Source organism: Pinus tabuliformis, chromosome 5_2 (genome assembly GCF_031772625.1).
Source record: "Pinus tabuliformis cultivar Carrire ecotype Pingquan chromosome 5_2, CPIR1, whole genome shotgun sequence".
NCBI lineage: Eukaryota > Viridiplantae > Streptophyta > Pinopsida > Pinales > Pinaceae > Pinus > Pinus tabuliformis.
In genome coordinates this window covers 501,338,590-501,352,216 of record NC_142306.1, presented here as the reverse complement: position 1 = coordinate 501,352,216, position 13,627 = coordinate 501,338,590, and positions in this window count along the sequence as shown.

Below are 13,627 nucleotides of genomic sequence, written 5' to 3'. Positions count from 1 at the left end.
ACGTTTTTAGTGACTATTATTTACCAGTTGATCTTGTTACACTGATGACTCACTTTAAAGAAAGCATCTTAGATAATGACTGAAATATTTTGTAATCTAATCATGATAGGGTTCTCATGAGAGCTCATTAGGGTTTTATAAGAGTGGTTACCATAGGAGTTTTTTCAATAATACCTTCTAAGAGATACATGAAAATATTTATTGGATAGCAACTTTATCTAATGACTAGGCCAAGATTAGGGTTTTGTTCTTATAAATGGAAAGTATTAAGCATAACAATGACAAGTCCCCCTGAATGACTCAATCGATGACCAAAACATTATGAAGGGGAACCAATCCATCAATTATAGTCACATTAGAAGATATGTGGTATTAAGAGTGAATTTATTATGACAATACTTGCCACAAGAGCGCATAATAACGGAAGATTCAATAGTTCTGCAGTTCCAAGAGTGTTGGTATAATTATTTTATTTCACATGGCATCTTTATTTATTTCTCATATAATATGCTACCCTAATTTAAGCAAGGAATATCTCCGTCAAATGTAGGAATAATTCCAGTATAACCATGTGCATAATATAATACTAAACATACTCACACCGAGGTTCAAAAAGTAAACTTTAATTCATAATAGAGTATGGGAGACCAACTTCTTTAATTGATATGGTGGGAAGAGTTGCCACAAGATGAGGGAATGGGGTGTGCTAACAATTGTTTGGAACCAAGATTCAATAGGACCAACATATTCATGGTTCTCCATCTTGTACAACTCTTCCAGAACTGGATGTTTTCTCTCTTCAGATTTACAAGGATGGTTAAGGGAAATTCTAGGGTTTTTCTCTTGATATTGTTCATGAGCTTCAGTAGCATTTTTCAAACAAGTTGCCATCATAGATTTATCCTCTAATGATTTATGTATGAAGGTTTATCCTCGAGGTAAATTTTGTGTGATAACAGGCAAAGTTTCTTAATTCACTCCTCCCCCATCTCTAAGAGATATGGCATTACATTTGATAGGGGAGTGAGTAGGAAGAATAGGTGTTTTAAATTGATGTGCGACTTGGTTGTTGGAGTTAGGGTTTGGTTGAAAAAATGTTTTGGACCGTAGAGAAGGATAACACAGTGGTGCATTGGATGTGAATTACATTTGTTGTGGCTTAGGAAATGGATTTTACATGGATAATTTCTGTAGATAAGAGGCTTCAAACCATCATTGACGTTGCAGGAATATCTGGTTAGAGGGAGAGGGGAAATATGGCTGTAAGTTAGGGTATTGAATTAGAGGAGTATTATAAGTTTTCCATGGAACGTCAAGCTTATGGAATTGATGAGGAACGTTCTATGGGCCATACATGTTAGTCCAAGTATTAAATTATGATGAATTTTGAGATATACCTCGCAGTTGATTTATCTCCTTACCTAATTCCTTAAATACTTATTGTAACCCTAGAAAATACGGGAAATAATTTATCAAGTGATTCCCCTTGCACTACTTTTGTTCGTCTTTCAGATCATCCAATTGTAAATTTAGAGAATCTTTTGTAACTCCTATTTTTGTAGCAAATTTAAAAAATTAAGAGGAAAGTTCTCGAGAATTCTAATCATCCTTGGAGATTTCTCTTGAATACCTAATGCATAATTTACAAAAATCATCATATGGTAAGTGAAAAATATCACCTTCTCCTATCATATTTAATGGTTCTAAAAGTTCAACTTTGATTCCTTTGAGTAGGAGTGTTTTCACGGTCTCTTTCGCCAACTGTTTATGCTTATATTTTTGAAATTTGTATTGGAATCACTCCACATAGTCTTACAAAGTTTCATTTTCACTTTGTCTCAAAGTAAAGATCTCTTGACTAACCTTGTAATAATTTTTACATTTCTCAAATAATATATTTTTGATATCTTCCCATGTTTGAATGAAATTCCCTCCAAGACACATGAACCATTATAGAGATACTCCTTTAAGAGCGAGAGGAAAAAATTTCAAACTTTGATCATTATTACAATAAAAATATCCTCTACAAAGTACTTAAAACTAAAATAAGAATATATCATGGTCTTCTCTTTCCAAACCATGCAAATTTAGTAGAGCATATGGGGCAATACTATGCGTTTGTACCACTCCTCCTAGATCTTTGAAAGGGAATTCAAAGGTAATGATGTGTGCCATTAGAAGAGATTATCCATGTACTACTTTGATACTTCTTCTTTGCATGTTCCTTCCAACCAATTCGCAAAATAGGTGCATTGGATTATTGATATTAGCCTCAAACTCCTCATTAAAAAAAATGCCTCGGAATACCCTTTTCTCTATTCTTCAACAAGCCAACTAGTACATTCTATCAGCACATGGATAAGTATATATATAGGGGGGTTATTACAATGCTCTATAAATGAAAACAAAATGAAAAAGAAAGAAATAAAAAATCTTGCAAGAAAAGCTAGGTAAAGAGCAAACCAAATAGTATCATATTACCAAAGTCAATCCCATAAGTGCCTCCCTGACAACAATGCCAAAATTTTGGGTGTACTATATGGTATAATAATGTACCAAAATTTAATGTCAATCTAGGGTCTATGGACGTTGAGGTGAAACACTAGAAATTCTAGAGAATGGCTCCAACAACTTACAAAACAAAACCCTAAACTATCTTACTATTGCCTTCAGTTCTTGTAAACACTTAATCAATTATATGTTATGATCATCCACTCCAAAAAAATATTTATAAATAAAAACATGAACATTAATCCAAACTCTCTCTTCAATCAAATAATAAGTCTCTCTAAGTTCTGAAAAGAAAAAGAGAAATGAAAACCCTCTTGTTATTCTTGTATTAACTGTTATGGCAACATAGAGAAAAAAATTGGGTACTAGCTACCTTGTTCGCAGACACTTCCAATCAAACTGCAAAATGAAATAAATATCTTCAAAACACAGTCTTCCATAACCAATTCAAACAAAGCATTCATTTACTAATAAATCTGGTTCCTACACTGTAATAATTCTGCACTAGTAAACACTTTACAACCATACATTACACACTATGCATTCAAATCAAACACATCCGAATGTGTCAAACAAAACATACATGCCTTGAAAATCCTCACTCTGTTAAAGATAACCAAAAATACATTCCAAACCATAGAGTTAATATTTCAAAGTCAAGAATTTTTAGAGGGAATTACAATAATTGAAATTGAGTCTAGGAAGAGGATATCTCAAAGAAACAGAGGGTTTTCTGGAGCAGAAAGTTGAGGCGCGGGAGGGTTACAGGTTGTGGTGGAAGGTTTAACCATGGAGGGGAGCAAAGGAGGGAGATTCACTCCCTCCTATAAGGAAGTGGTAGCCAACAAGAGCAAGATACCATAGGATAGAGGTAGAGGTAAAGTGGAGGAAGGAAGGAGAAACAAGGAAGAGGAAGCAGAAGGCTCCAAATCGGAGGAGAATGAGGGCACAAAAGACAAGGAGAAAACTGACTAAAAACAGGGAACGAAAGACAAAAATCAGAAGGGACCATGTAAACCCAAGGCTGAAATAACTCTTAGAGTAGTATTAAATAATCCATAGTTGTAGGCATATAGGGAGCACATGCAGACGTACGCTATCATATGCAAATTTATGGGGTTATGGCCCACTGAAAAAGCTCTAGAATCTTGGATCCGATACCATTGGAAGCCCAAAGGAAGCATTGATCTTCATCTGGGGTCCAAAGGTTTCTTCATTGTGGTGTTCACCAACATCGAGGACAAAGACAAAGTGTTTGAAGGTGGGCCCTACTTCTATGCTGCAACAGGGCTCTATATGAGGCCATGGATGATGAACTTCGTTCCGGAGAGGGAAACCTTTGCCTCGGTCCCGGTTTGGGTAAGACCCTATTCCCTAGCTCTTGATTATTGGCAAATAGAATCGCTAGCTACCATAGGCAATAAGTTAGGGAGGTTTATCAAAGCGTCTGAAGCCACAAGGAGAGGAAAATATACTTACTTTGCTAGGATCTGTGTGGAGATGTATCTATCTGGAGCTCTTCCGGATGAAGTTATCTTGGAGGTTTTTGATGAGGAATGGGTGTAGATAGTAGGATATGAACACATCCCTTTCAGATGTCATAGATGCCATGAACATGGACAACCTCTGAGATACTTCCCTTTCTAAAAAGCAGAAAACAGAAACAAAAAAAACACAATGAAAGATACATACAACTTTCACAGAGTTGTCCATAAAGGAAAAAGTGGCAAGAAAGGGCCAAAGCAACATCAAGCAAGAGGAAAAAAGGAAAATCAAAATCAATACCAAGTTCTCGAAGTGGATGAAGAAACAGTAGTAGAAGATCAAGTAATGAAGGAGGGTTATGAGAAGACGGAGAAGGAAGAAGATAATGATCTAACATAGGAAAAGGAAAAGCAGAAAGGAAACATGATGACTGATAAAAAACTTGAAATGGATTAGGAAATGAACCAAAGTGAGATGGAAACAAAGGACAATGAGTTACAAGAGATTCTTGACAGAGAAAACCTTGATCTAGAAGGATTCCTGAATCAGGGAACTATGGGAGGGATAGAATCACTACCACAAGAAAAGATCAATAGAATATAGCAACTATTCCTATGGAAAACACAGGCAAAGGGTTTAGAGGAAGTAATTAACATTGAAAGATAGAGTAATGAAGGAGGAAGCAGTAAAAGCGACTCCGGGGCTAACACCCAGAAATCCTGGAAGAAAAAGAGTTAGAAAAAAGAAGAACGAGCTACTGATGGAATGTGGAAAGCTCATGGTAGACTCAGGTAAGATGAAAGATATAACGAGTTACTCTTTTACCAATATTTAATTATGAAGTTTACAACTTGGAATATTAGAGGTCTAGGCAGTAGGAGAAAACAGAGAATGCTGAATAACAAAATGAAACAAGCAGCTCCGGACATAATTTTTGTCCAAGAAACAAAATGCTCTATACAAAAGTTAAAGCAAATCCATAGTAAATGGTTCAGGAGATTTTCGTTTCTAGAAGTTAAAGCTGAAAACTCAGCAGGAGGTATCCTCACGCTCTGGAATCCCCTAAATATTGGAATAGTTGATGCGGAGGCATCAAGGAACTATTTATCAATGGTCATATAGCCAGTAGGTGACGAGAACACCTATCTAGTCACGAATGTTTATGGCCCTCAAAGGTTGGATGACAAAATCAGGTTTTTGGATTCCTTGGCAGATCTCCGGGTAAGGTATGCAGGGTTACCTTGGGTCATCGGAGGAGACTTTAACATGATAAGATCTCTCTCAGAGAAAAAATGTGGTACAAGAGCTCTAAACAAGGATGTCGCAGCCTTCCAAAACTTTTCAGAAAACATGAAGCTAGTTGAAATTGAGACAAACAATGGCCTCTGCACTTGGAATAATAAAAGAGGAGGGAATTCCCAGGTAGACTCTAAGTTAGATAGATTCATGATCTCGGAGGATCTCATGCTTTTAGACAAGGAAATAATTGCAGGAATTAACCCTTTTAGTGGCTCAGGTCATTAGACGATGCTAATGGAAATCAAAGGCATAGGCACCCCTAGAAATAGACCTTTCAGATTTGAAAACATATGGTTATCATATCCAAATTTTATCAACAACATTGAAATCTGGTGGATAGAAGATCTGCAGATTCAGGGATCGTCAATGTTCCTGCTACACAAAATAATAAAACACATCAAGACGAAGCTAAAAGTTTGGAACAAGGATATTTTCGAAAAGATTTTTACAGATAAGAAATCGGTTGAAAATGTAATTCTGAAGCTCAACCAAACTTTGATCAGGGAAGGATTTGATAAGAGAAAAAATTAATAGGTAGAAAATGACCATCTAGAATGGGAAAAGTTGTGTAAACAAGAGGAAATTTTCTGGAAATAAAAATCAAGAGTTCAATGGCTAGAGGAAGGAGAATGCAACACCAAATTTTTCCACAGATCTACCATTGCTAATTGGACTCACAACAGGATCTCTTTGATCAAGAATGAGGACGGGAAAATCCAGCAAACCCATGAGGAAATTGAAGCAGTGTTAGTTAAACACTTCAGTGGTATAGCCCAGGAAGACATTTTAGTAAGGGAGCCTTTCGTCAAAGACTTCACCAATCACATCCCTAAGTTGGTAACTAGAGAGAACAAAAATAATCTCAACAGACCTGTTACTGAAAAGGAGGTAAGCGAGGTACTCAAGGAAATGCAAAATGGCAAAGCCTCTGGTCCGGATGGATTCAATGTGGATTTTTTCAAATTTTGCTGGAACATTGTCAAAAAGGATATTGTAAGGGTAGTGGAAGATTCTAGGTTGAATAGAACTATTTTGAAAGCTCTCAACACCTCCTTCATCACCCTTATTCCAAAACAGGATAATGCTCAAACACCAGAGAAGTATAGACCCATCGCGTTATGCAATGTTGTTTACAAGATTATTTCCAAGGTAGTGGCCAACAGAGTCAAACCCTTGTTGCCTACAATAATTTCGGGTGAACAATCTGGGTATGTGGAAGGCAAACAAATTCTTGATAACATCATTTAAGCTCACGAGGTGGTTCACTCATTGACTAGCAAAAAAAATCAGGTATGATAATGCAATTGCACATAGCCAAAGCTTATGATAAAGTAAACTAGACATATATCAAGAAAGTGTTTTGTACGTTTGGTTTTGATCACAATTGGATCAGATGGGTGATGGCACTAGTGACTTCCACTAGCTTCTCAATTTTATTTAATGGCTCTCCCTCTGATACTCTTCTTCCTTCTAGAGGACTTAGGCAGGGTGATCCACTCTCGCCTTTTCTGTTCAGCCTCATGATGGAAGGGCTGCGGTGGTCCATTAAGCATGCTAAAGAAATAGGCAAAATTCAAGGACTCCAACTATCGGAGCATGGGCAGGCTCTGACCCACCAACAATTTGTAGATGACACAATGTTATGTGGAATTCCCACAGTCAAGGAAGCGCTTGCTTACAAAAAAATTGAGCGACTTTCCAATGGCATCAGGTATGGTGATCAATCTTTCCAAATCAATTTTTTTTCTTTAACACTCACATTTCCATCTAGAGAAATGTTTCTAGAATTCTAGGCTTTCAAAGAGATTCCCTCCCCTCAAAATATTTGGAAGTTCCTCTAACGGTTAAACCTTTGCATAAAAGCATTTGGGAGCCGTTAATCAGCAAGATGCAAGACAAAGTTAAAAAGTGGACAATCAGGTCTTTAAATATGGCTAGTAGACTAGTTCTTACAAAGGCAGTGCTCCAAGCTATCCCAGTCTTTATGCTATCAGGTCTTCCTGCCCCAAAAGGAGTCCTACAGCAATTCAGAAATATCCAAAGAGATTTTATTTGGAGCGAGGAGGAAACCAGGAAAAAATGGGCTTTAGTTTCTTAGAAAAAGATCTGTAACCCTAAGAACCAAGGAGGCCTAGGACTGGATGATCCAGAGATTCTCAGTAACGCTTTGGGAGCCAAACTTTGGTGGAGGTGGGTCAAGGATCCTGAGGCTCAATGGGCAAGCATCTGGAAGGAGAAATATGCAATCTATTGGCACTCCTCTGAGATAATAAGAATGACGGGAAATAGGAAGGGCTCTCCTATATGGAACAAAACCTGGGAGAACCAAGGAGTGGAGCAGAATAACAGTTTTTGGGAAATAAGAAATGGGAGATCATGCACTTTTGTGGGAGGACAAATGGCAGCAAGAACCAAAACTTTTGACAAAGGAGTTTTCAGGACTCAAGCAAGAGACATATAACCAAGGACTAATAAAGGTAAAGGAATTTTACCAACATGCTCACAATACCGAAAAATGGAGAACATGGAAAGTAATAGACGGTAGAGAGAATAGAACCCTCAATGGAAAAGCAGAGACCCTAAAAGAGATGTTGGATCAAAGGATGATTTTAGTCAGTAAAGGGTAGGATCAACTAATATGGGGTAATAAAAAAGAGGGAAACTTTAATATTAAGGAAGCAAAAGGTATTCTCCTAGGGTAGGAATCACAAGCTCCAGTCAAATCCTGGCAGAAGCTATGGAAGAACATAGGCTGGATGAAAATCAAGATCTTTATGTGGCTAGTTTTCCATAGGAAAATCTTCACCTGGGACAATATTAGAAAGATGGGTATGTTGGGACCCTCTCGTTGCTAGCTCTGTGAAGCACAAGAGGAGAGAATGGAACATCTTCTCAATAGCTGCATTTTCACCTCAAGGATATGGGATTTTTTTCCCTCCATCTTCGATCAATCCGATAGAGACAGAGACAGTATCACAAACACCATAAACAATTAGAGGGATAATTTTTTGGAGTATGAGGTTCTTAACTCTCCCTGGGCTCTCCTACCAAGTTTCATAATATGGAATGTATGGAAAGAAAGAAATAAAAGAATTTTCAAAGAAGAAAATAACTCTTCTCTCTTCCTATTGGAGCAGATCTTGAAACAGCTAAAGGAGATAGTGGGCACAACAGTTAGTGATCTCCCCAAAAATCCTCCCTCAGAAACAGAGTTGAAAATACTCAGACAGTTAGACATGCAAGGGCTTACTCCTAAAGGTTTAAACAGGAAAATAATCTTAAGGGAACCGATTGAGGATTTCTGGACACCCCCCCCCCCCCCGAAAGGCTTTTTAAAGTTTAGCAATGATGGAGCTTCAAAAAATAACCCTAGAATGGTTGTTTTTGGAGGATCTCTAAGGGATGAAACAGGAAACATCATCTCCCTCTTCCACTGCCATTTAGGTAAGGTTACCAACAACATGGAAAAACTAATGGCTTTGGAGCAATGCTTAGACTTTTTGAAACAAGACAACTGCAACAAGGTGACAATAGAAGCTGACTCAAAGTTAGTCATCAATGCATCCAAGAAACTTAGTCATGGCACAGGACTGGAAAAAGTAACAAAACATTGGTGGTTAATAAGGGTGCTCCAAAAAATTCAAATCCATCTTTAGGGACTTTGTGCTCTTAGATTGAACTATGTGAATAGAAAGGCCAACAAATTGGCGAACATCCTAGCCAACCAAGGGGTCACCTGTAAGGACAGCAGGAATTCGACGAGATGGCGAGAAATGCCGCAAAGCTAGCTAAAAGCTCTTTGCCACACCCAGGCGGAAGAGGACAAAAGAGTGTATCAGAACAAAACCAAGGAAGCCAGGACACAATGAGTAGATTTTTGCAGGATTCACATGGTTGGTCAGACAGATCAACGAAAGATAGCACATTAGAGGAGGACTCTGCAGCTTTGATCATCAGTTCGCTAAAAAGCCCTGAAGGTGGGTGCTGGGTTTTCACAGTCAGGAGAATGGATGAGAACATTAATCATTCTTGTCACAACGCTTCCCATGCCTCTCATGGTAGGGCTGTTAAACCACCTCTCGGGCAATTTTGGTGCGATCGCACTGCTTTCAAGCTTAAGATGGTTTCATCTTTTGGGAAGCGATATCTTTCATCACTCGACACGTGGATTAAGGAAGGGTCAGGAAACCACCCTCATCGCACATTAAACTTCAATCAATTTTGATCATGCGATATTCTACTCCATTGTCCAATTATTTCACGTCCGATCAATGCTCAGGAATGTGCGAGGGTTCAGTGGGGTCGGAGGGTTGACTTTATGGAGTGTTTGATTTCTCCAGCATAGGTTTATTCAAGAATTTAGGGAGGCAGGGTTTCTGTAGCGGTTAGGGAGAGGGTTGGCACAGGGTTTTGGCCCATAACTTATTTTATTTAGTACCTGAAAGTGAGTGGTGGGAACTCTTAGGGGTTAGAGAGCTTAGAGACTTTAGAATATCTTACTTTTGATGGATTGATGGAAGTATTGTAAATTATGTTTGACTTAATGAAAAGAAGGCACGACTCTTGCTTAAGAAAAAAAATAAATTGAGTCCAGGAAAGGTTAACAATGACAATCCAACTTCTCTAATGTACCTTCTCTTACGATCAACTCACAGGAAACCAAAGAAGACTTGTCTTGTTCTAGTATAGACGAAACACTTTGAACTTAACGATACTTTTTTTATTTTTTTAAATGTTCAGTCATAGTAAGAAAAGACCAAGAAACTAGAATCAATTATACTCTTCAAATCATTCACCCATGACCTCACTTTTTCCTTAATTCAAAAGAAAAATAATATCAAGAAAATAAGTTTTCATTCAAAGGATCTACTCCTACAACAAAGTGTTGTTCACTAAGTCTCTCTAGTATTTATGAGATTATAGAAGTTCCAACATTGTTTATATTTTCAACTCCCTTCTCTAAGTTACCCTAATCATCTCATGGGGTTTTAAAAGAGAGCGATCTCGAATGTTTAACAATCAATCCCAGAAGCCTAAGTTTCAAATAACTAGAACTTGATATATAAGTCAGAAATGAAAACATGATTCGTAATATTACAAAGTTATATTGCAAGATAATTTTGGGTTTCTTACAAAATAGAGTATGTAGTTCTATAGAAGTTATTACATCAACACTTTCTATCCAAACAATTGAAGAAATAATTTCAGAAATTTACATTAAATATTTCAAAAATTCTTCTTAAAATTAATATCTTGAACTTCAATGAACCCAAATGAAAAGCAACTTGACAAACCCTCAAAGATTGACTATTGGGTGAATGTTATATTATTTGCACAAATAGTTGCAGGCATGGGTGGGTCACAAGGCAACGCTAGCCCCCCTGTATGGGGTTCGGGCAAGCGCCCTAGATATTTTTTTTGGACCCTATATTATGTTGGTGGACCTACCTATGGTTTTGTGCATGGGTTTTGCACATGGTTTTGGACATGAGGGTTTTCTACCCACATAATTTTGTAGATCCAATCAAGGGAACTATGGTTATGCTCTAATTCAAGGTTCATGGATTGAGTTTTATGAATGCTTCGACATGTATATATATGTAATGTAACATTGAAAGGAACATAATGAAAAATCAATATGGTTGTCCCAGTTTTGGGTTGTAATGGAAATCTCTATGTATTTGTTTTACATACTCGCCATGGTATATTTTATATTTTTTAGAATTCATTTGTAGGTAATTTATGTACAAGGTTAAAACCTACATTTGGTATCATAGTTGTTTCGGCTTCAAGCGGATGCCTTTGTTATTGAGGGGTTTTTCTCGAGCCTATGGTAGACCTTGTTCATTGCGGAGATCTGCGAGATTGATTATTGTGGTGAAAGAAGATGGTGAGCAGTGGAAAGATAGCGATCAAGAAATTTAATGGTCATATTTTTTAGTTGTGGAAGTTTAAGATGGGGATCTACTGGTGGATAAAGATAGTGGATAGTAGTAGATCCGGGAACTAAACCAATGACAATGTCAGCAAAAGACTGGGCGAATTTGGATCGAAATGCAAAGAGAACAATATGGTTTTGTATCTCAGATTCAATATTGTTGAATGTATCAGGGTAAGTTACGATGAACGATTTGGGCATCAAGTTAGGGACTTTGTACCAATCTAAGTCTCTCATGAAGAAATTGCTCGTGCAGAAAAAGTTGTATAACCTGAGGCTGAATGATGGAGACTCGGTGACAAAGAATTTGATGCCTTTAATACTGTGGTAAGCCAGTTGTTATCTATTGATATAAAAATTTCAGATGAAGACAATTTCATCAGTTGGTTGTGTTCTTTACCAGATTCATGGGACAATATGGTTGTTGCAATAGGTATCAATACAACTACCTTGAAGTTTGATGAAATAGTCTACTCCTTATTGTTGGAGGAGATGAGATGTAAAAATATGGAGACCCAGAATGGAGATGCCTTGTCTATATAGGGATGGTCCCATAATAGAAACAAAAATAAGTCCTCAAGTGGGAGATCTAAATCCAGAGGGAGATATAAATCTCTAGGAAAACTTGTAAAGGTATGTTGGAAATGCAGAAAGGAAGGGCACTACAAAAAGGATTATAGATCTAAAGCTCCTAAGAAAGGAAAGGGATCTAATGATGCTCCTTCTACAGAGGTGAAATCCACCTCAGATTAAGGTGGGGATGTGTACTTGGCTTCTTCTTCAAGTACACATGTAGATCATGAGGCATGGCTATTTGATCCAGGTGCATCCTTTCACTTCACTCCCGATAGGTAGTGGTTCTATGAGTATGAGAAATATGATGGTGGTGATGTATTCTTAGGGGATGACAAGAAGGTTAGAATCTTCATGCATAGAAAAATCAAACTGAAGTTGCAAGGTGGAAGGATTATAACACTTTCGATTGTTCTTCATATTCCTGTATTGGTCAGAAATCTAATTTATGTAATAAAGATCGATGATGCAAGTGCAAAAACAATGTTTAGAAATATACTGGAAAGATAGTTGGGGGAGCACTGATATTGATGTGGGGAGTTCAAATTGGAACTCTGTACAAGCTTCTAGGTAGTATTGTTATTGACAGGTGTAACATTTTTGTGGCTCCTGAAAGTGGAGCGTAAAATCTAGTGGTCTCTGGAGAAAATACCATGCTATGGCATCAAATGCTTAGACATACTAGAGAGAGGGGCATTCAAAAACTTCATGGTAATGGTATGGTAGAAGGTATGTCTAATTTCTCTCTATATTTCACTTTTTGTGAACATTGTGTATATGGGAAGTAGAATCAGGTGAGTTTCCCCTCTGGTGCTAAGAGGGTGAAATGGATATTAGAGCTTGTGCACAATGATGTGTTTGGACCTCTGTCGATTCAATCACTAGGTAAGTTTGTGGACTATGTATCATTTATAGATGACTTCTAAAGGAATACATGGATATATTTCCTCAGGAAGAAATTTGAAGTCTTTGACATGTTTAAAGAATTTAAGGCTCTGGTGGAAGACTTGATAGAGAAAAAGATAAAGGTGTTAAGGAAAGATAATGGTGGAGAGTTATGCAAGATGGAATTTGAAGAGTTATGTAAGAAGTCTGGTATAGCACAGTATAGGAATACTCCATACAAACCTCAAAAAAATGGAGTTGTAGAAAGAATGAATAGGAAATTGATGGAAGATGCAATAAGTTTGCTCAGTGGTGCCAGGTTAGGATAGGAACTCTATGCAGAGGGGGTGGAGACTGCATATTACCTAGTTAAGATCACCTTCATCAATGTTGGAGGATAAGACTTCACATGAGGTGTGGAATGGTAAGAAACCCTCTATTTCACATTTGAGGGTATTTGGGTGTGATGCATATGTACGTGTTCCAAAGGAGAAAAGAACCAAGTTGGATAGTAAATTTGAAAGGTGCATCTTTATTGGGTATAAGGAGGGTTTAAAAGGTTATAAGATTTGGAACCTAGAAACAAGGAAGGTTGTGTACAACCGAGATGTGGTGTTTAGAGAGGCAAAATATTTTATTAAACATGAATTCCTACTAAAGGAACCTAAGAAGATAGAGTTTCATCTAAAGGTGGAAGAATTAGACTCTAAACATAACATGAATTAGAGGATGAAGAGCCACAAAATCCAGTTGTGAGAAGAACAGTTCGAGAAAGAAGGAAGTAAAAAAGGATATTGCATCTGATTTCTATTCAAATTTTGATTTATCTATTATTGGTGATGATCCCATAACTGTCTGGAGGAAATGGATTCATAGGATGGAAAAATATAGAAAGAGGCCATGGTTGATGAAATGGAATCTTTGGGCAAAAATGAG